The 21,161-nt window shown below is 50.5% G+C and overlaps 1 long non-coding RNA gene across 1 annotated transcript in view; it reads right to left on the bottom strand.

Moving 5' to 3' along the window:
- Positions 1 to 442: 442 nt before the first annotated feature.
- The window catches only part of LOC144723417 (uncharacterized), a 60,168-nt gene continuing 39,449 nt past the window's right edge, over positions 443 to 21,161 (bottom strand). Inside the window, exons 3-4 of the long non-coding RNA XR_013586172.1 lie at positions 12,863 to 12,950; positions 443 to 1,086 (exon numbers count right to left, since the gene is read on the bottom strand). This is a non-coding gene — a long non-coding RNA (uncharacterized LOC144723417). The remainder of the gene's footprint in view (positions 1,087 to 12,862; positions 12,951 to 21,161) is intronic.

Genomic DNA, 21,161 nt, shown 5'->3' with positions numbered 1-21,161 from the left:
AGTGGCTGTGGTGGCGGTGATGGAGGGGAGCTGGTGAATGAGAAAGCAGAGGGGGCGAGGGGGGGGTGGACCCCTTCCTATTGCTCCGTCTTCTTTTTCTGTACCCCCCCCCCAACTTCCCTGTGGCTCCCCAGCGTAATACCCCCCCCCACCCCACACCCCACCGTTCAGCCCTCCCACTGTCCCACTCGCAGCCAGACCCCCCAAATCCTTTATCCTTTCTTGCACACTTCCCACCCCACTCACCAACACCCCACTCCACAGCCACAAACCCAATCATGCGGTCTATTTGCAGCAATACCGCACCAGCGTACCAGAATCTAACAACGACGCACGAGATTCGTAGCGCGTGCACACGCCACACACGCGCACGCGCCACACACGCCACACACACGCGCACGCGCCACACACGCCACACACGCGCACGCGCCACACACGCCACACACGCGCACGGGGGTATGCGATGTGGCCGTGAAGCACTGTGGCCTAAATGGCAATGCGCAGCGCAACGCGACGCTTCGCAGGAGCACCTCCTTGTAAACACTCTGCTCGCCGGTGAACTTAACGGGCTCACTTTGTAAGGGAGCTGCGCCGCTTTTAACTGTCGGTGTTCACGCGCGCGCGACACGCAGAACGCGCGGACAATAATGCTTAACCAGCGGTAGCCTCCTGCGTCGAATTGGGACCTGTATCTAACGGAGCAGGGCCGCCTCGGCATATAAACATCTGGCAAGTTTGCCAGCGTTGGCTCAAGCAAGCCTGACTGCTCATGTGTGTGTGTGTGCATTGAACTTCTTTCGCACCGTACGTAGCTAACCGTTGAGCCAATGCTGCTGATTGTATGCACTCCCCAGAAAGGCCATGTGGTTGATGGGATGTTTAAAATAACGTATTTACTTTTACGTGGAGGGACAGATGTGAACAGGAGGGCTATTGATTGCTTGTTTATTTTGTTGCACTATCGCGATGCAGCTTTTTTTTCTCTTGTTTGACGATTATGCCGCACCGCTCTGTGTTGTGAGTTTTTTTATTTGCAGCGCATGAGGTTTGGGATGGCGTCCGACGTTTCACTCCCTGTGTCAGGAGCTGGGAGAGAGACGGAACAACAGCAACGCGATGCACAACCCGAAATCACATACAAATAAACTACGAAACGAATTTTTTTCATTTGACCAGGTAAGGCCCTACTGAGCTCTGTAGCTCTTTTTCAGAAGTGACTTGCCGACAAATGATAGCTTAACGAAGTGGCTTATCGTGCGGAAATGTCTAGCAGCAAAATACCCTAAACGCGTGATGTTGATTCTAAATGTGGTGGGAAAAACCGGAGGACTCGGAGAAAAATCCACGCGACCACCAGAAAAAAAAAGAGACATGCAAACTCCAAATACAGCAGCATGCGTCAGAGTCGGGATCGAACCCACGACCTCCTGTATACCAGGCGAGGTAGTTAACATCTCAGAGTCACCGTGGCGCAACTGAGAGTCAACGGCGCCCAATGTTAAATTCAACTCCTGGGATTGCATGGGCAGCGGTGCGTGCGGGAGGAAATAATGATGTTTGCTTGGCGCACCTCGAGCGTAATGTGTTCACGTGGCGATCTGCTGCCACTAGAGGCCGCTATTTTCACCAGCGTGGAGGGGGGGTGTGATTCTTGAATGGAATCGTGACAATTCACGGAATCATAATGTGGGGGGAGGAGGGCATAATATTGTTACACGCTTAATATTTTTTTTACGAATAAAGTTAACCCAAATTTCGCATCAGTGCACACAATTTTTTGTGACCAAGAGAGGAGATAACAAACCTATTAAGAAAATCACATCCAACAATATAGACCCCCACCCCCCCCCCCCCCCAACATTTCACAGTCTTCATAAATAAATTAAACGCCATCTCTTCTGCAAGGGGTGCGCAAAGATAGGCAGGCGTGTATTTACATTTCACATAAAATACGGGGCATCAACCGAGTTAACGAATGGGAATAGATGCTGGTGTGCATCTTTAATGCTGCTTGCTTGTCTTATTTTAACCCTTTACAACTTACGTTGAAAGTTTATGATGCATTAATTGGCTTTGTCCGTCCGTCTGTAACGTGGCAGCACAATAACTCTGGGAAACGATGATCCGATACGAATTACACTTCAGTTTGAAGTTGTGTTGCCCTTACGGATGTCGTTTAAAAAAAAATGATCAAAGGCTTGCTCAGAAGTAGGAGACACAAACCAGAGCAATAAACTGCCGGCAATTATTGCATTCGCGATTTGGCCTGACAGCTCCCCGCCGGCTTGCCGAACTGCGAATGAAACACACTTCCAAAAACAAGTGCACTTTTGGGAGTGTTACAGAATCCATGCGTACGCACGATTTTTCTCCGACTTGTTTATTACTTTCTTGGTGTCATCGCAAGCATTGAGGCATTGCTGCTCATCTCCTGCTTACAGTGGTGGACATTCCACATCCCTATGGCAGGGACGAGTATCTCCCCAGGACAACCGTTGTTGACTTCCCCACGAAGCGGTGCCTATTGTTCAAGTTCAAGTTCATTTATTAGGTATAGCCCTGTGAACCATTCGGCTCTTGAATCGGGTGCAACGGCAACAAACAAAAAACAAAAAACATCTTAAAGTGAAAATGTGACTAAGTGCAAACAGAAAATCCAAGAAAAGACAGCAAAATATTGCAGAAAAAAACACCGTACACCAACGCTGTGTGCAAAAATCCCAGTGGCATGCAAGTCAAACAACAACAACAACAACAACCACAAGACAACTTAGATTATTGTATCGGCCCCGTAAAGGATGAAAGGCCGAGTGAATCCCCAACCTGGCTGGATCGCTTGCCATAAGATTATGGTTCGCTGCATCTTTTATCTGGGGACTAACTCCGTTCAAGATGAGCGTTTCACTCGTAAGCCTCGTGGGCAATGATAAGATAAAAAGTGAGATGAACTTCCCAGCGAATCACGTGATTTCATACCCACAACTCGGTGTGCGAAAAACTGCCTGCGTGAATGACTAAAACAACAACAACAATAGACCAACCACCCATTAGCAACAACATATTTACACATCTCACATCACTGGATATTAAAACGGGGGGGGGGGGGGGCAGCGGTGAGGTGCTCCGGGTGGCACAAAGCTGTCATCGCCGATATCCCAGATCCCAATCCAAGCGGCCCAATGATTAAGCCAGGTTCTCACACCGCCCCCCCCCTACCGTCCCCCTCTTTACCCTGTGAGGTTTGTTATCTTTCCCTTCATTCTGCCCTCCCCACATGAGCCGTCTTGTTCTCGCTCGCGGTCCCCAACTTGGGTGGGGCAGAGAGACCGAACCCCCCCCCTTCCGTCAGCCCTGGCGTCCCCGATCCCGGGATTTGTTGCTCGGCGGAGTTGCCGCTCTCCACCCCCCCCCCCCAACTCTGTTGTGATCGGTGCTTTGTACTGGGCTCGTGTGGATTCCCAATAATAATAATAATACAAAGAAGCCCGGTTCTCAAGCGTAGTGAGTTGATTATTGTCATCTCAGCAACTGTCGCCAAATGACTGCAAAGACAAAGATCCCCCGTATAGCCTGAACAGACTGCTGGGGCAAGTGCTGTTAGCGAGCACCGATGAAGGCCGGCACGGCACACGAGGGTGGTGGGTGGCCAGCACCACGCCCGTCCGCCTTTGTCTCCATAGTGGCCATGTTTACACACCTCACCAGGTACTCATTTGAGGCTGAATCGACCCAGAGGAGGCCCAGGACCGGTTCAGATAATCGTCACTGGTGTTGGCCATGAGCGGAAATCGAAATCGGGTCGCCGGGTTCGTAACGCAGTGCGCTAAAATCCCACGCTACCGCTCGCCAAATGACTGCACAAACACACACACACACAATATACAGCATTACTTTTGGTTCTACACTTAGATTGGATAAATTCCATTCATTCAAGTAAAAACTTTTCAGCTTGACTGTCTATATGATGAACTTTACTTTGGAGTGGCAGTGCCGGTGGGTTAAGTGCTCCTCCCTGAGTTTATTGACCAGAGGTCACTTGAAGGGATTTCAGAGGCAGCTCTGTGAGTTTAACACGTGGGCTTTCTCGACCAATATCATCCATAATAGAGGTTTTTGGGTTAGATCGCGTAAATATATAAATGTGTCGTTAAAACCCGCCACCACCCGACACAGCCAACTAGTAAGGTTTGTCACGTAAACAGAACGTGACCAATTCGTCACTAGTACAGCACTAGTGTATAGTGTAGTGTATAGTGTAGTGTATAGTGTAGTGTATAGTAGTGTATAGTGTAGTGTATAGTGTAGTGTATAGTAGTGTATAGTGTAGTGTATAGTGTAGTGTATAGTGTAGTGTATAGTGTAGTGTATAGTAGTGTATAGTGTAGTGTATAGTAGTGTAATGTATAGTGTAGTGTATAGTGTAGTATACTAGTACAGCACTAACCGGTGTGTTGGAGAGCCAAGCCACAACATTTACAATCCGAGTACGACGTTTCACCGGTAATTACAACCAGCTTGATGAAGCTAGTTGTGATTACTGGCGAAACTAGCTTGATGGTCAACGGGCAATCACGAGGTCCGTCCAAGATTTATTGAGAGTTCCGAAAGGCCAGACACCGATAGTGCCACTAATCCACTTCTCGGACTACTTCTCTGCGGGGGGGGAAGAAAAGACGAGACTGAGAATAAAGGAACTTTCACCAGCGCGCCGCTGAAAGGTCCAACACTTGAAATAGTTTGTGTGGCTTAATGTGAACGAGGGCGGCATGAAATCACCGTCGTCGGGTGCAGACTTACAAGTCGGCCAAGTCCGGCAAATGTGAAGCGTCTTCTTGGTTCTTTCGGTAAAGTCACGTAGAAGGGAAATAATAAAATGATAAAAATAAAACATAATAAAATAATGTAATATTATAAAATAATATAATAAAATAAACATAGATTAATATAATTATATGTTTTATTTTATGATGCTTTATATTCATTATTTTATTATTTCCCTTCTACGTGACTTTACCGAAAGAACCAAGGAGATGAATCCCTGCAGTCACGAAAGCTTTAAATCGAAATGGTGTATTTTTATTATTTTATTATTTCCCTTCTACGTGACTTTACCGAAAGAACCAAGAAGATGAATTCCTGCAGTCACGAAAGCTTTAAATCGAAATGGTGTATTTTTATTATTTTATTATTTACCTTCTACGAGACTTTACCGAAAGAACCAAGGAGATGAATCCCTGCAGTCACGAAAGCTTTAAATCGAAAAATGTGAAGCGGTCGCGGCCGGAGTGAACCGAGACGACGTTGAATGGCATCGTCTCCAGCGGGGGCCGGCAGCTTGCGTAAGCGTCGTCTTGCTCCGCTCTTTTGTTCCCCCGTACCCTTGGGCTTGCCAGACTGCGGTGGTCAGCTTTGGCGAGGAGGGAACTCGGCGACACGTCGACTCGGCTGAATCCTGCCGAGTTTTGGAAAATTGGTTTTGATCAAAGAGCGAGGTTTTCCAAGTTTCAGCACCTCCGTAGGAGAGGCGATCCGCTTGCGAATTAAAATTAATAAACGCGAACCCGCTTCGGTCAGCTTAAATACGTTTAATTGAAATTAATAATTAAGGAGATGTTTTAACCCGGCAATTATTGGCCCGCGCATCGCTCGGATTTTTTATTTTGCGTCAGCTGAGGATACGACGTGTTTTTTCTTCGCTTCGCAACTTCAACAACGCATTACCGCTTCGTGGGTTTCTTTTCTACCCCCGGTGCGTTTTCAGGACGCGCTGCGTGTTGTTCGGCTCGATGTTCCGATGTTTCGCTCCACCTGCTGGATGCTTCTTCGGGAAGTGAAATCCGCAGTGTATTTATTAGAAGAAGAAAACTGATAACACTGTGGAACAATTCATTTTTTGGTCCTGGGTAGTAAGTGTTATTTCCTAATTGCTTATGCCTCAAAAGTACAAAAAATGGCTATTATTCCCCGCAAACTTTGCTTTTGTGACCAGGACAGTGATATTTTGAAATTTACATATTTTCCAGAACATTCCAGATAGATTCAGTGCTGAGTAAACTTGGAGTAACTTCAAGAACATTCTAGAACTTTCCAGTAATATAAATAGTAGTATAAATACAGGCGCCTTAAGCCCACCAGTTCAGTTCAGTTCCAGCTGCCGAAGTAGATACATATCTGCATTTTTCTGACACGGCATCAAGAGGCTGCAAGCAATTGGCAGACGTATTTTGCTATGTCTGCGGCTAATTTATCAAGACAAGAGCGAAAAAGTACTCTGTGGAAGCATCTGCTAAGATGTGCGAGGCCTACAAGGCATATTTCGGCATGCCTGTCGGGGATCAAGACAAACTCTGGGCCCCTCATTTCACCTGCGAGCAATGCAAAAAAACTCTGGAAGGTAAGATGGACAATTGTTGCTCGGAATTTTATGTTATAAAATTTGTTACAATTTTTTTTTTAAAGTTTTTAAATGTTTTTTTTTTTATAATTTTCAATGTTATTGAAAAAATATATTATATATGAAAAATGTTGCGAGAATCTCTTGCACATTAGTCATGGGTGAAATAAATGTATTTTGTAGGATAGTACAGGGGGGAAAAGAGAGCCATGAAGTTCGCTATTCCCAAGAATTTGGCGGCAACCCACTGACCACTCAAGCAACTGCTACTTCTGCATGGTGGACCCATCCAAACGTGGGACTGGCAAGAATGCACCTGCTATCACGTATCCGGACCTTCCTTCATCCATCGCCCCGGTGCCACACTGCCACGAGCTCCCTGTACCCACTGCTCCGGAGAGAGAGCAGCCGTCTTTAGAAGAGAGCAGCAAGTCAGAGAGCGAGGAAGACGTTGTAGATCCAGATGACAATTTCAGAGGTGGAGCTGAGGAGAGAAATCCACACTACCAACCAAAAAAGACCTCAACGACTTGATCGGAGAACTTGGTTTCACCAAATCCAATGCCGCGCTTTTGACGTCTAGGCTTAAGTAGTGGAACTTGTTGGATAAAAGTGTGCAAGTTGCAGATCAGAGGAAGCGTCACCAACCTTTTTGCAGCTTCTTCACCCATGAAGATGAGCTCTGCTTCTGCCACAATGTGACCAGTCTGTTCGAGGCAATCTGAATCACCTGTAACCAGAATGAGTGGCGCCTCTTCATTGACAGCTCATCTAGGAGCCGCAAAGCCGTGCTGCTCCATAATGGTAACAAGTACCCGTCTCTTCCCCTGGCTCACTCGGTGCACCTCAAAGAGGATTACAACAGCACCAAGACCTTGCTGGATGCCTTGAAGTATGATGAGTATGGCTGGGAGGTCATCAAAGACTTCAAAATGGTGACATTCCTGATGGGTGTCCAATGCGGTTTTACCAAGTTTCCCTGCTATCTTTGCACTTGGGACAGCAGGGACACCAAGACGCACTACCACAGGCAGGAATGGCCACAGCGGACCGAGTTCTCTGTGGGGAGGAACAACGCCAAATGAGAGCAACTGGTGGACCCCTGGAAAGGTGCTGATGCCACCACTGCACATCAAATTGGGCCTTATGAAACAATTTGTCAGAGCTGTAGATAAGGAGTCGGCAGCCTTCAAGTACCTTCAAGACTTCTTCCCTAAGCTGTCTTAGGCAAAGGTCAAAGCCGGTGTCTTCGTCGGACCACAGATAAAGAAGATCCTGGAGTGCAATGAATTCCCCAAGAAGCTCACTAGCAAGGAGACAGCGGCTTGGGACAGCTTTGTCGCAGTGGTTTGTGGCTTCCTGGGCAATCACAAGGTCGAAAACTATGTGGAGCTGGTTGAGACTGGTGAAGAACTACGGCACAATGGGCTGCAAGATGTCTCTCAAAGTCCATATCCTTAATGCTCATCTTGATCAATTCAAGGAGAACATGGGAGCGTACTCGGAGGAGCAAGGCGAGTGCTTCCACCAGGATATACTGGACTTTGAACGCCGCTACCAAGGACAGTATAACGAGAACATGATGGAAGACTACATTTGGGGGCTGATTCGTGAAAGTGATTTACAGTATAATCGTAAATCTCGAAAAACTACTCACTTATAAATCTTTTGTAGTCATTTTTGTATTACTTCAGTATAAATACATGTACATTTTGATCCATATGTTTTTTTTTCTGACTCATGTGACATAAATTCGCCAGTTTTCTCATTAAAAATAGGTACATTTCAAAATATCACTGTCCTGGTCACAAAAGCAAAGTTTGTGGGGAATAATAGCCATTTTCTATACTTTTTAGACATACGCAATTACGAAATAACACTTACTACCCAGGAACAAAAATTGTGTTACGTAGTGTGTAATAGGAATGCAAATGATAAACGCACACAATATCTGACAAAAGTGACCGCAACTCTTGGGTCGTGGAGCCAAGGAGCAGTGTTGCTTGAAAGCCAGGTAAAATAGACGGGGCCTTTAAAAAAGACGTGGACCTTTAAGAGGCGGGGCCTTTAAGAAAAAGGTAGGCCTTTAAGAAAGAGGTGGACTTTGATTTAAAGCTTTCGTGACTGCAGGGATTCATATTATTGGTTCTTTCGGTAAAGTCACGTAGAAGGGAAATATGTTTCATTATTTTATTATTTCCCTTCTTCGTGACTTTACCGAAAGAACCAAGAATATAAAGAGGTGGACCTTTAAGAAAGAGGTGGAACCTTTAAGATGTGAGGACCTTTAAATAAGAGGTGGGGCATTGAAGAAAGAGGTTGGCCTTTAAACGTTTCTCCAAAGTCAGCGTAGGTCGATGTGCAGCGGGGAGGCGTTCCAGACGGCGGGGGCTGCCACGGAGAGACGAAGCCTCGCAGTGACCATGGTCTCCTGCTCCTCGATGTACAGAGGGCGACGAGGACAACGAGGAGGATGAGGAGGAGGTTGTGAGTCGCTCTGCCGCTGTGGGAAAGTTCCACCGTGAGCTGTGGTGCAGGGTGACAGTGGCGCGGAGAGATACGGTGGACGACGCAAAATTTCGACGTCCACGCAATGTGGCTGCTCAAAGCCTATTTTGAAAGCAGTCAAAACTACGGTGCGAGTTCCCACCCAGGAGCCGCTCGTAGTCGACTGGCAGATCGTGTGCGGTGGGGTAAAGTGTCGGTATTTCCAGCTGTTGCAAGACGTTTGGCCAGCGTGGAAGCGTAGGCTATGTACACTCTTGAGGGGCTCTCTGGAGCTCCCTTGAGTGATTATAACAAAACCCGAAGTGCGGCCGCTAAGATGCCGGCACAGGAGACGAGTGAACAGCTCAAATGACGGTTCACATGGCCCATTGACGATACCTGCTGGGCCCTAAAAATGCTCATAGCACTCCCGGGGAGTGTGATTCGAGGAGGTTAAAAACCCTCCACTCCCCTGGTGGAAAATTACTCTTCAAAAAATCTAGTAATGGCAGAATCATTTTTCGAGGAGCACATTCGCTCAAGAAAAATGTTCGCACAGCCAGCGGTTTGCCAATGGGAAGCCCCCTTCAATTGGCTGCTTGCATCGTAGGGGTTAAGGACATGCGAATGAAGCCCCCAGTTGTGTTTAATTTCCCCGCAAGAAGTGACAGATAAAAAAAAATCTATTTGGAAATTTGCATTTGAGAGTCGAAAATAAACACGTTTACGCGGCAGTGCGCCGGGATCACTGACCCGGTTCCAACCTTTCAAATATTGGCTCACAGCGGTTGGGACGGTTCGCACCCCCCGCGGCAAATCTGGCATTTCGTTAATATATCAGCGGCGATATCGCGCTCAAATGTAAACACATAAAGAGCTAAACGACCATTAAATTCCCGCGTTCATTTGCGGCGGGCGCGGCGATTTCCTCCCGTTCAGCGAGGAGCGCGGGTGGGAAGCTAATCGTGGCGAGCGGCGATTATGATGAGCTCGAGTAATTAAATTCCCTTTCCGATGGGACGCGCGCGCGCACACGCGCGGACGCACGCAAGGCCCCGCTGGCCGGTAATGGCCTCGCCGTCGCTTGGGGGCGGCCGGCGGTGGTGGCCGCGGCGCGTGGGGGAGGCGATGGCGGTGGGCAGAGGGGGGGGGGCAGCCGTGAATGCGGCGGTGCGTCCATCGCGCCATTAAGGCCTCAATAAACTGGATCGGTCTCAGCGAGGGGTGCGCGCGTGGGAGTCATCCCCCGCCATTTCATACAGTCAGTAAAAAAAAACGGAATCTAAGTGAATGTAAGTGATTCTTGCGGGCATTAAATACCCGTTATTATGCGATTTGCCCAATAAAGCTTTATTGGGACAGCGGACGACCTTAGCTTTTAAAATGACGGATGCGCCGGGGTGCGCGGGTCTTTGTCCTCAATGATCTTTCCCGCGTGTGCTTTTGTCAGTTTTGTTGCTAAGTTATGCAAATGATTTGAGCGAATGTGTGGCATTGAAATGCACGCACAGGTATCACCTGCGCGTGTGGGAGGTGTTTTTTTCCCTTTTTCTTTTTCACGCAGCGTTCCGCAAATGGCTAAATGACCCGATCTCGTCAGATCTCGAAAGCTTAAGCGTGGCTGGGCTCGGCAAGCTCTTGAATGCGCGTACACCCGTGCACAATACAGGCTGCAGTAGACGGCATGCGGGCCTGCAGTTGCAGGCTGGAGGCGGCAGTGCAGCGAGTTTGTTGTTTGTTGTCCGTTGTTGGACCGCACTGCGCTCCAACGCCTACGCTCCCCGCCTTTGCCAACACGCGCCGATCACCGGGGAGACGTACGCTCAAATAACCTCCACCAGCTTCACGGCGTGTGTGACGAGTGCCTCATCCAGCAGTGGATGGACGCAAGACGGCTCTGTACGTGTACATTCCTGCACCGTGCTAGGTGGCTGCGGTGGCGAGATGTTAATTACCTCGCCTGGTGCACAGGAGATTGTGGGTCCGATCCCGACTCTGACGCCTGCCGTATTTTTGGAGTTTGCGTGTCTCTCTCTCCCCGTGGTCACGTGGATTTTTGTTCGGGTCCTCCGGTTTTTCCCTCCACATTTAGAATGGACGTGCACTGAAGAGCATTTGTCCGCTATTAATTTCCACGTGATAAGCCACTTCATTGAGCTATCACATGTGTGTGTTGGTCAGGTCTGCTTTCGATTTAAACATAATAATCTACACAGAGCTCAGTGGGGCCTCACCTGGTAAAATAAAATATTGTTGAATAGTTGCATTACTTTTCCCCCCCCCCAGCGCAGTCGCACACACACTTGCTCCCAGTCTGCAGTCCGACTCGTGCTGGGGGGGCGGGGATCCGACAAACCGTAGGGGGCTCCGCGCTGGCACGTCTGCGCCGCGGCATTTTAGAGCTTCACTGTTAAAGTTTTAGCGGCGCTTGGGGGCACTGGGAAAATGGGGGAGGGGGGGGGTAAGGTTACGGGAACAATGCTAACCACGCGAGCCGGCGAAACAGTGTCAGCGCTAGACATAGCGTAAGCGCTATTGCGGAGAAGCCAGTGACGGCAATATAGCACCGCGAGGAGGTAAGCCCTTCGGATAGTGTGCGCTAAACAAAGCGAGCTGGTGGCTGCCGCTGACTCTACATCCGCGAGTGTAAAGCGACTTATAAGTCCGGGATTTGAGGGCGTACGTTTGGTTGTTCGCTGCGTGAACATTCTCCAAGGTTTATTTGTCGTGCCCGTAAGTGCGTTAACCCCTGGGATAGACCAAGTGTATGCACGTTAGAACGTGTCTATATCTGGTTTATCGCGGGCTTAAAACGTGGAGGGGGTCATCTAAACGGTGAAATGGACGCGAGAAGCATTGCCGCACGTCCACGATTTAAGTCCAGCTTATGAGCATCTCCTTTCTAATTTAATTTCTCGGATTTTGAACGCTGTAATCACTCTTGATTTCGATTTTTTTTTCCTTTTATTTTTATGCTTCAAAGTCGTTTGTTTCAGCCAAAGTGATTATGAAGGCACGCACACTTTATTAAACATTTTCCCCCCCATATTTTCCCCACCTCCTTTCAGCTGTCACTTTTTTGTTTTTAGGGTAACGCGTTTTTACAACGCGCCCGGCCAATTTAGCCGAAGTTATTCCAGAAGAACCACAACACCTAAATTAATATTTAAGAGCCCTGTTGGGAAGCCACAAACCAATCATCGGGTCCCTGACCATTTAAAAACAAACTTAGAAATTTCATCTCGAGGCGTTATATTTTTTTTCTCCTCTCTCTCGCTCGCAGTGGAATCACTCATCATTGTGCCATAACGCGCCAGCATCAATTTGGCTGCGTGCGCCGCGCGGGTCCCTAGACAAACGCGGGCGGGCGCAAGCGCCGCTCTCATGCCGCTCTCATCCCGCCTCGTAAATTAGCCGGGGCGGCCGCAGTTTGTTATTTTATGTTTTTTTTTTTGCTGCGAGCACGTTTATTGGCGGTCCCAGTCGTGCAATCGCGCTTTTAGTACGACAAAACGGCATACTTCGCCGGGAAACATTAAACCACCCCGCTCCTACCCCCCCTTCCCCCGGCTCGCTGGGCCATTCGTCAAGCGAGCCCCTTCTCACCGCCACTGCTGCCGCAGCCGCCACTGCCGCCGCTTGCAACTACCACAGAAAAACCTGCCTGCAGGTTAGGGCCGGGGCATTTCAATCAACTGCGGTTTGATTCCAAGATGCGGTCTAAGGGGGCCTCGAGTTGCTCCCCCCCCCCCACACAAACTCACCCCACCCTCCCGTCCCGCCACCCCCTCGCCAGTGAGATTGGCTGGTGGGGGCCCCCAGCCGCCACTGTTCATACAACATTTCAAAAATATTTTGGTACGTACGTACGCACACACACGCGCACACACACACGCTATCTCGCCCGCTCTCTCTTGGTAAACGTATGCGTGGCTTGTGCGTGCGGTACAAACAACACCGCGGGTGAGATTTACGTCTTACCGAAAATCAGCCGGGATGCAGCGCCGTCACGGTTTGTGCCGGCGTCGGTGGCGATGGAGACGCGTCGGCGCGGGATTTTGCCAGGATTCTGACGGAAAGGAGACATTGGCCACCAACACGTGAATTGTTTTTTTGTGTTTGAAGCTTCTCATGCATGTGGATCATTGACCAAATGAGTAACACATGCTCTCAGAGAAGCACGTTTTCTAAAGGGCTAGAGGAGCTGACATTTTGCACAAATCAAAAACGTTCAAATCTAGGCGCGCAAACATTCCAGCGCCCAGTTCAATTGGTTTTCCTCACGGAGCAGGTTCAAGCCGAAAATCCTACACTGCTTTAGGTCTTGCACTAAACGCTTAGTACAAAGATACGATCCCAATCATCAATGAACTAAGCAAGTCACCTCCCATGAAGTTAGACACCGGAGCTGATACAAATCTGGCAAGGCCCACTGCAAGTTGTGGGTGTGAACGTACCACTGCACGTGCATGTGCATAGCACATTTGTTTTGCTGGCTGTAACTGTTTATTACAACAAAAAAGACGGGTCAGTAAGATTCACGTCCATGCACAGGTCAACAAGCTCAGAGGGCCTCCCTCCTTGCACTAATGGCCACAGTCTTTGACAACGGTGGAGGTGTGGCACAGTTCTCCACTTGGTCCACATCCCCAGTGTTTAACCCCCCCCCCCCCGCACCACCACCACTATCATCATTACCACCACCATCATTATCATCATCACCATTATCATCCCCACCATCATCGCCACCACCATCACCACCACCATCATCACCACCATTGTCATCACTATTACCATCACTACTATCATCACCACCACCACCATCCCCACCACCACCATCATCACCACCACCATCATCATTACAACCACCATCATCACCACCATCACTACCATCACCACCACCACCATCACCATCATCACCATCATCATAACCACCATCACCACCACCATCATCATATCTACCATCATCACCACCACCGTCATCGCGCGTGCTAATTCGCGCGTCTCGTCTCGTGCGCCGGTCGGGTGCGCGTGGACGAGTGGCACGCTCCCACGAGCGCACGCTGCAAACAGTCGCATCTCCCCGGGCGCCGCCCACGTCAACTCTGCACGCCGAAGGCCGTGCAGTGCTCGGCAGCTGAGAGAGCGAGCGAGCGAGCGAGCGCTAATTCGAGTGCACCGCGTCGCTAAATCACAGGAAACGTAACTAATTTCACCCGCGGTTGGGGCCGTGCCGTGACGGCGGCTGGGGTGGCCGCGATGGTTTTCGCAGCCTCTCGTAATGCACCTGCGGCTCCGTCGGGCTGGGCCGCGCCGTTGAGCTTTTCTTCGCCCCAGAAGCTTTCGCCGCGCACTGCTTCACGAGTCGAGTGAAGACGCTGTCGACCTAGCACTGGTCGCGGGCCTCCCCACACCGTGCAGGTCGTGGGGGCGGGCTTTGGAACATACTTCACCACGCTGGTCAGCGTGAGTTGACGAAGGCGAGGACCGTAGAGGTAAAGTACAACACTCGAGTGCGCTGCATTGCCCTCTGCTGCCCGTAACGTACCGACCTTGCATGGTGGCATTACGCAAGATTTCGCCACGGCGGGCATCTTCAGCTCGTGACAATGCCGGCAGTGGTGGTTCGCAGTCGTGACATTATCAGCGTGTGGACTAACCCAGAGGGCCACGCGTGGACATTAAGGGCGGCTTGGATTTACCTCCGTAGCAGTGTCTAGATAAGGGAAGTTGCCAGCGTACGAGATGCCAGGCTACGAGAGGAAAGGCATTGTACGTACGTACGTTGAACTTCTTTCACACCCTACATAGCCAACTTGTGCTCATCGGAGGTGTGGAAAGCAGACGGGGGACCCGATTCCGTTGATTCCATCAGGGACCCTCGTCGCCAACCGCGTAGCCGGTCGGCACCGCAACCGCCAGGGTGCGCGATGACGCCCGGATGCGTGGACCGCCCCAACCTGCCCAATTAGCTCGGCGTGTAAAAATTAATATTATTGGTGAGCCCGCCGTTGTGCGTCGCTAAGGGGCCCACGCCGCCTCGCGTCACGCAGGCACGGGGTTTTTGTGGCAAGCTGAGCACCCGCGGCGGGGGTCACAGGTTAACCCCGAGTGCTGCACGCAGCCAGCCTCCGATGATGATTTACACAGGCCCCCATCCCTGCCCACCACCACCGTCAGGTGAGTGCGTGCGTTCAATTGCCTTTCATCTATTCTTCGCCGAGTAAAGTTTTCGAAATTTCTCGCGAGCTGTTTTCGCGCCTCGCAACCCCCCGAGGGCTGCTGGTCTCCCTGCGTACGTACCGAAGCTGAAAGAAGCGTGGCCAAAAGCACTACCACTAGAGTACAGGGTACACCTTACATCAACAATCCCATACAATTGAATCCTATATTCCTACAATCCTATGAATTCTAGATTTGAAGCTTAATGTGACTGCAAGGATTCATACTCTGTTTTTTTTCCTATCCTATGAAATTCAGGATTTGGACCAACTCAGCCGAGGTGCGGGCTTGTAATTGCACTGAGAGACAAGGAGGGGAATGTATGGATAAGAGAGCATACGCAAGTGTGGCTTCTATCTAACAGCGATGATGACCATTGGATAGGCGCATATCTATCCGTTGCTACCTCGCTCTCAGAATATCTTCACAGGGCTCGGTTACGGTTGTTAAGCACGCGATACGTTGAGCTCCCAACGATTCGAAGCGTCGTCGTCTCTGTTCAAGTAAAGAATATTATCGTCTAATTTTTTAGCTGTACCATTAATATTGCTTCTTCTTATCTTCTGTCTCTCTTACGGGGTTAGCTTTGCTACGTGAGCCCAAATGTAACGTCGGAACACCATTTGCCGACAGCTTGCACGCCGCTAACTGACTTGAGCTCCCTAAAGAAGCTCCCAACACACGCAGACTGAAACGTCGGACAAGGTGCCGTACAACGCGCGTTACAGCGGCGGTCATCATTTGCACGGATCGTGACCAATCTATTTCCGACGCGCGCAATCCAACCGACAACGAGCGTCAGAATCCATTGCAATCGACCAATCGACGCATAGTCACACGCGTGAACGTGTCAGGGTGTCTTCACGCGGAAGTCCATTTTTCGTTTGGCATCCCTCGCGTATTTTCTTCCCACAGTGGCGCCACGGAGGAGTGACCTGGCTGCCATCCCTCTGGCCTGCGCGTGCCCCCCACACTCACAACCGCCCCCCCCCCTCCTCCCACAATGCCCGTTCTCGTCCCTCACTGCCCCTCCCCCTGGTAATCGCTGGGAATTTACTGCGCCGTGGACGCGTTCTGTCCAGCCCGCATTCCAAAACGAGAATTCCCAAGGCTGGGATTCATAACTCGGTGGAGAATTGCAAATGAAGGCTGCCGTTGAAAGTAAAAAAAACAAAGGCCGAAAATATAAAATAAAACACAACAGCGACTGCAAAGCGGTGGGGGGGGGGGGGGGAGCGGTGTCTGTGGGTGGCCCTCCGCAACCAGCAGGGCCCGGGCACCAACCACAGGCATCGCGCCGTAACAGCCCCCGTAACTGGATATCAAAACAGGATAGCTTTGTATAAATGAGCCTAATTTGCACCAGACTCGGTATCTGGTCGTTGGGAGATTTTTCGCCCGTTGTTGTAAATATACACACGAGCTCGGAAGTTCGGCAAAAACGCCCGCTGTGGCAGCGGCCACAACTTGCGCGATCTGGCTCCCTCGGGACACGGTGGGAGGGGTGGGGGGGGGAGAGGGGGGGCGCACTACCGTGAGGGTCACCGAGGGCGGTTGTTATTTTTATCAACAGATTCCACACAAATTTGCTACCGTACATGGAATGCGTACACAGGGCTCGGTATCAATAACCCGCTGTGATGAAACATCATCGATTAATTTATCAAGTGCAGGCAGCTCCAGCAGCCGTTATGACGGGATGTTAACTATCCTGCTTGGTATACAGGAGGTCGTGGGTTCGATCCCGACCCTGACGCCTGCTGCTGCATATTTGGAGTTTTCATGTCTCTCTCCCCGTGGTCGTGTGGATTTTTCTCCAGGTCCTCCGGTTCTTCCCTCCACATTTAGAATCAACATGCGTTTGGAGTACTTGGCCTGCTATAAATGTGCACGTGATGAGCCACTTCGTGGAGCTAACTTTCATTTGTCGCCAGGTCGCTTCTGAAAAAGAGCTACATAGCTCAGTGGGCATTACCTGGTAAAATAAAAATAGCTTAGTCTGACGAATGGTGCAGCAAGAAGCAGCTCCGTTGCTCCCGCGAGAAGTTGACTTCTATCGCGCCATACGTAGCCAACCGTGCAAATCGGAGGTGCGGTGGGGGGGGAAGGATCACAAACTAAACACAAAAATCAGTTTAACACGTAGCAGGCTTTCGCGACCAGTATCATCCATAATAAGAGGTTTTTGGGTGAGATCGCGTAAATAGTAGTTGTAAAGAAACGAGCTTGCCAATCTCGATGATTTAAAAGTGCACAGCTCCAGTGGCTTCCTAACATCGGGCGGAAGAGCGTTCCAGACGGCCGCAGAAGCGCTACCCGAAGACTTGGCAGCGCGCGGCGTCGGTCATAAACGCGCGGCAGGGAGTGCAACCGCGTAGAGTTTATTTTTTATCACCATTATCATTTGCTTACATTTTATTTGCGCTTAATTTTTATGGCGAAGAACAAGGAGAAGAAGAAGGCGAACGAGAGGGAATAAAGTTGACGGTAAAATTTATCGCGGTGAGCGGGCGCGTCGGGTGCAAAAGGATAAACGAGCGATTAAAGTTGTTACCGCGCTCGGGCAATCTGCATTGCTCCGGCTTGTCAAGGGAAGTACCCCCAAAAACGCGCGCGAGAGTCATCTCTGCCCCCCTTCAGACGCATAATTCTGCGATCCCGACACGTGGGGACGGCTTCAAGGCACCTGCATCGGGCAGTGACCCAGACTCGTCGCGCCAAAAAAGTAGCGCAAGAAGGTCAAAGTGATTTCTTGCTCAAATTCGAGCGCTGATCTTGCGGCGCACGTTTCTTATTCACAGCCCCGAGCCAGCGTCGTTGTGCATTCCTAACTGAAGGGGGAGGGGGCAGCTGAGCGTCTTCGTACGACAACCCACTGTTGACTTCCTCACTTAACGTTGAGCTACAATTGTTCGCTCGTTATCAACGCTGGAGAAATAGCCCCCCCCTCCCCCCCGTTTGAACCCGCTTCCGAATTGGTGCATTGCACAGTTTTCCCATCGGCAATGGGCACTCGCCACCGGTCATCGCCGTGCTTCGGGGCCACGCGCCGATCGCTGCCCACTGAAAATCGTGACCATCCATCGAATTTCCAGCGTGGCAAAGTACGGCGAGATTCCCGTTGAGTTTGCTGCTGTGGGAGACTATTTTGTGTGTGCGCGTGTGTGCATGTTGCTATTTTGTGCGTGTGCGTGTGTAAATGTCGCTACTGTGTGTGTGCATGTTGCTATTGCTACAAGCCTAATAACTAGCGTAGCGTTGAGTCACTGCTCGAGCCAACCTGCCTCCCTACTCATGTTCTCCCCGCCCGTTCTTGTAGCGTCTCTCTTTGTCGACTGGATGCGCCCTCTCGGGCAGCTTCCCTGCCAGTGCCCGAGAAGGGGCATTGCGTCCTCACACTGAAGCTGATCGCAATTCAGTGCCGCTCCCTCGCTCTCATTTGCCTCGCTGCTGCGTTCTATCACCGCAACAAAGACAAAGATCCCCCGTGTAGCCTTTGCGAGCACCTATGAAGGCCGGCATGGCACACGAGAGGGGGGTGGGTGGCCAACGCCACGCCCGGCCGCCTTTGTATCCCCAGTGGCGATGTTTACACATCGCACCAGGTACTGATTTGACGTCGCCGAGGACCTGTTCAGATAATCGTCACCGGTGTTGATATCCGTGAGCGGGAATCGAACTTGGGTCGCCGGGTTCGTTGGCGCAGCGGCGCTAACCGTTACACCACCGCTCCCCGACCGACCAACCGACCGACCGACAAAACGTGGGGGCCACAGGATACATAAACGAGTGTGTCCGTGTTTCTCTTCGTCCGCAATAAAACAGGGCAGTGTCGATCGTCTCGCCGTTCTTAAACGTCGCTCGCATCGCTCGTAGCCGCACATTAAACGTTGCAGCCAGATTAAGCTGTACCTCAACACAAAACTTGAATAAATATATTTGAGGTGGCATGCCACCACCTTCTTCCTCATCCTGGCAATATTCCCACTCGCACGGGGATCCGATTTCCCGGTCCATCTCTCTCCACTCACCCCTTGTCCCAGGCCATCATCTCTCCATCCACTCCGCCAGTCCATTACATCCCTGGCTCGCCACCTCAACCCACCTCTTTCCATGTGTGTACGTCTGTTGAGCCTCTTTCGCACCATACGTCGCCAACCGCGCGAATCGGAGGTCAAGGATGGGTACCACCACCACTCTCAACCTTCCTGCTCCACGTCTCTTCATTTGTGACCCCGTCAAGTCACGTGACCCCTGAGATCGAGCCACGTGACCCCTGAGAGTCCCAACGTTCAGATCCGTGCGTCAATACTCCCCTTGGCTTGTGCTCCACATGGCATGCCACTGTTATTTTTTTTAAAGAACGACAACAGTCAAAGTTACCCTCGCGTAGCATATAATGTTCAAACAAATACAAACGTTCCGTTGTAGGTGTAATCCTATCGTTCTCAATCACAAAGAAGCTAGCAATGCCGCATTCTCACACCCGCTTGGGAGTGAGCTGGTCCGGATTGAGAGTTAGCTAATTGGGCAGTCCTATGGTAAGTAAATCCAGTTAACTACCATCGCGTTTCTTTGTCTTCTTTTGGCATGTTCTACCGGTTCCCAATTCCTGTAACAGGTAAAGCATATACCGATACTTGCTGTTTGTAACGATGATTGCAAGCTAACATCTGTCCTCTATAATATCTCGACTGTCGCAGAGTGCCCGTGAAATAATAACAGACCAGCAGCATATTGGGCCCTGAAATAAATAAAATCTGAAACCTGAAAAATATTTATCACACATTAGGTCTAATACTTCATGGCGGGGGCCTGCATGTACGTTGAACTTCTTTCACACCGTACGTAAGCCAACTGCGCTAATCGTAGGTGTGGGGCAAGCGCTGTTGGTAGAGAAGATACTTCAGTAATGTGCAACTCGCGGGGGGTTGCGTGAGTGTTCGCGTCAACTTGGCTCACTCTGTCGCGAGCAACGCAACGCAACGCAGCGCACGCAACGCACGCGGGACACACACGCGGTGCGTGCACTGTAGACTAACCAGCGATTCGCACCGAACACCGCCCGCTGAACACAGTGATATCATCATTAGGGTTAAGGGTTGCTTCAGAACACACTCTAATCGTGTTATTACAAGTGGAAACACGTGAGTTTTTTTTTGTAAATGGGTGGGAGGGGTTGTGATGGGGAGTGATGAAAAAAAAAACATTTTCTTTCAACTGCACCAGCGTGTGCATAACTTGGGAACGTGAGTTCGCGAGCGCGGCCGCGCACGCGTGCGTGATAAATCAATCGCGCTGCCATCATCCTCGCGCGCTCTTCCGCTCGCACACCCCAGAGCTCTCCCCCCACCCTCACACCGCTCTGCCAGTGACCGACACCTTCAACTCCGTCGCTCGGCCCCGCTGAGCGCAAGCCGCACACGAGTGTGCGCAACACGCCGGGACACTTCAGCGTTCAAACTCAGCCCGCCGGCCGCGCCGAGCGACATGTGACCGGCATTCCATTAGAGGACCCCACACCACCACCACCCCCTCCCCCCACCCTCTCGTTAACCCTCGCAGCCCAACCCGGGCCACATGGGGTAACGGCTCAGGAATAGCGGGAGGATGAGGGAGGGACGTGCCGATGACGCCGGGCTGCGTACGTAGTACGAGCGCACGCGCGTTTGTGTGCGCTGTGGAATTTAAAAGAGGAGTGGAATGCAGCTAAAGTAGCAGTGGTAGTCGGGGGACTCTTATTTGACCATTATCAGCCATGATCGATCCACTGCTGGTTGAAGGTCCTCCGCGACAAAATAAATTAAACCAGGTAAGACCCACTTGAGCTACATGGCTTTTTTTTCAGCCATATAGCCACAAATGATAGTTCAACAAAGTGGCTTATCACGTGGAAATGTATAGCAGCCAAATACTCGAAATGCACGTTGATTCTAAATGTGGAGGGAAAAATCGGAGGACCCAGAGAAAAATTCACGTGGCCACGGGGAAACTTCAAATATACAGGTGCCAGGGTCGGGATGGAACCCACGACCACCTGCATACCAGGCGAGGTAGT

Source organism: Lampetra planeri, chromosome 17 (genome assembly GCF_965212315.1).
Source record: "Lampetra planeri chromosome 17, kcLamPlan1.2.h2, whole genome shotgun sequence".
Lineage (NCBI taxonomy): Eukaryota > Metazoa > Chordata > Hyperoartia > Petromyzontiformes > Petromyzontidae > Lampetra > Lampetra planeri.
Note: the sequence above shows the minus strand (reverse complement) of the source record. Positions and strands in the feature narration are given on the sequence as shown.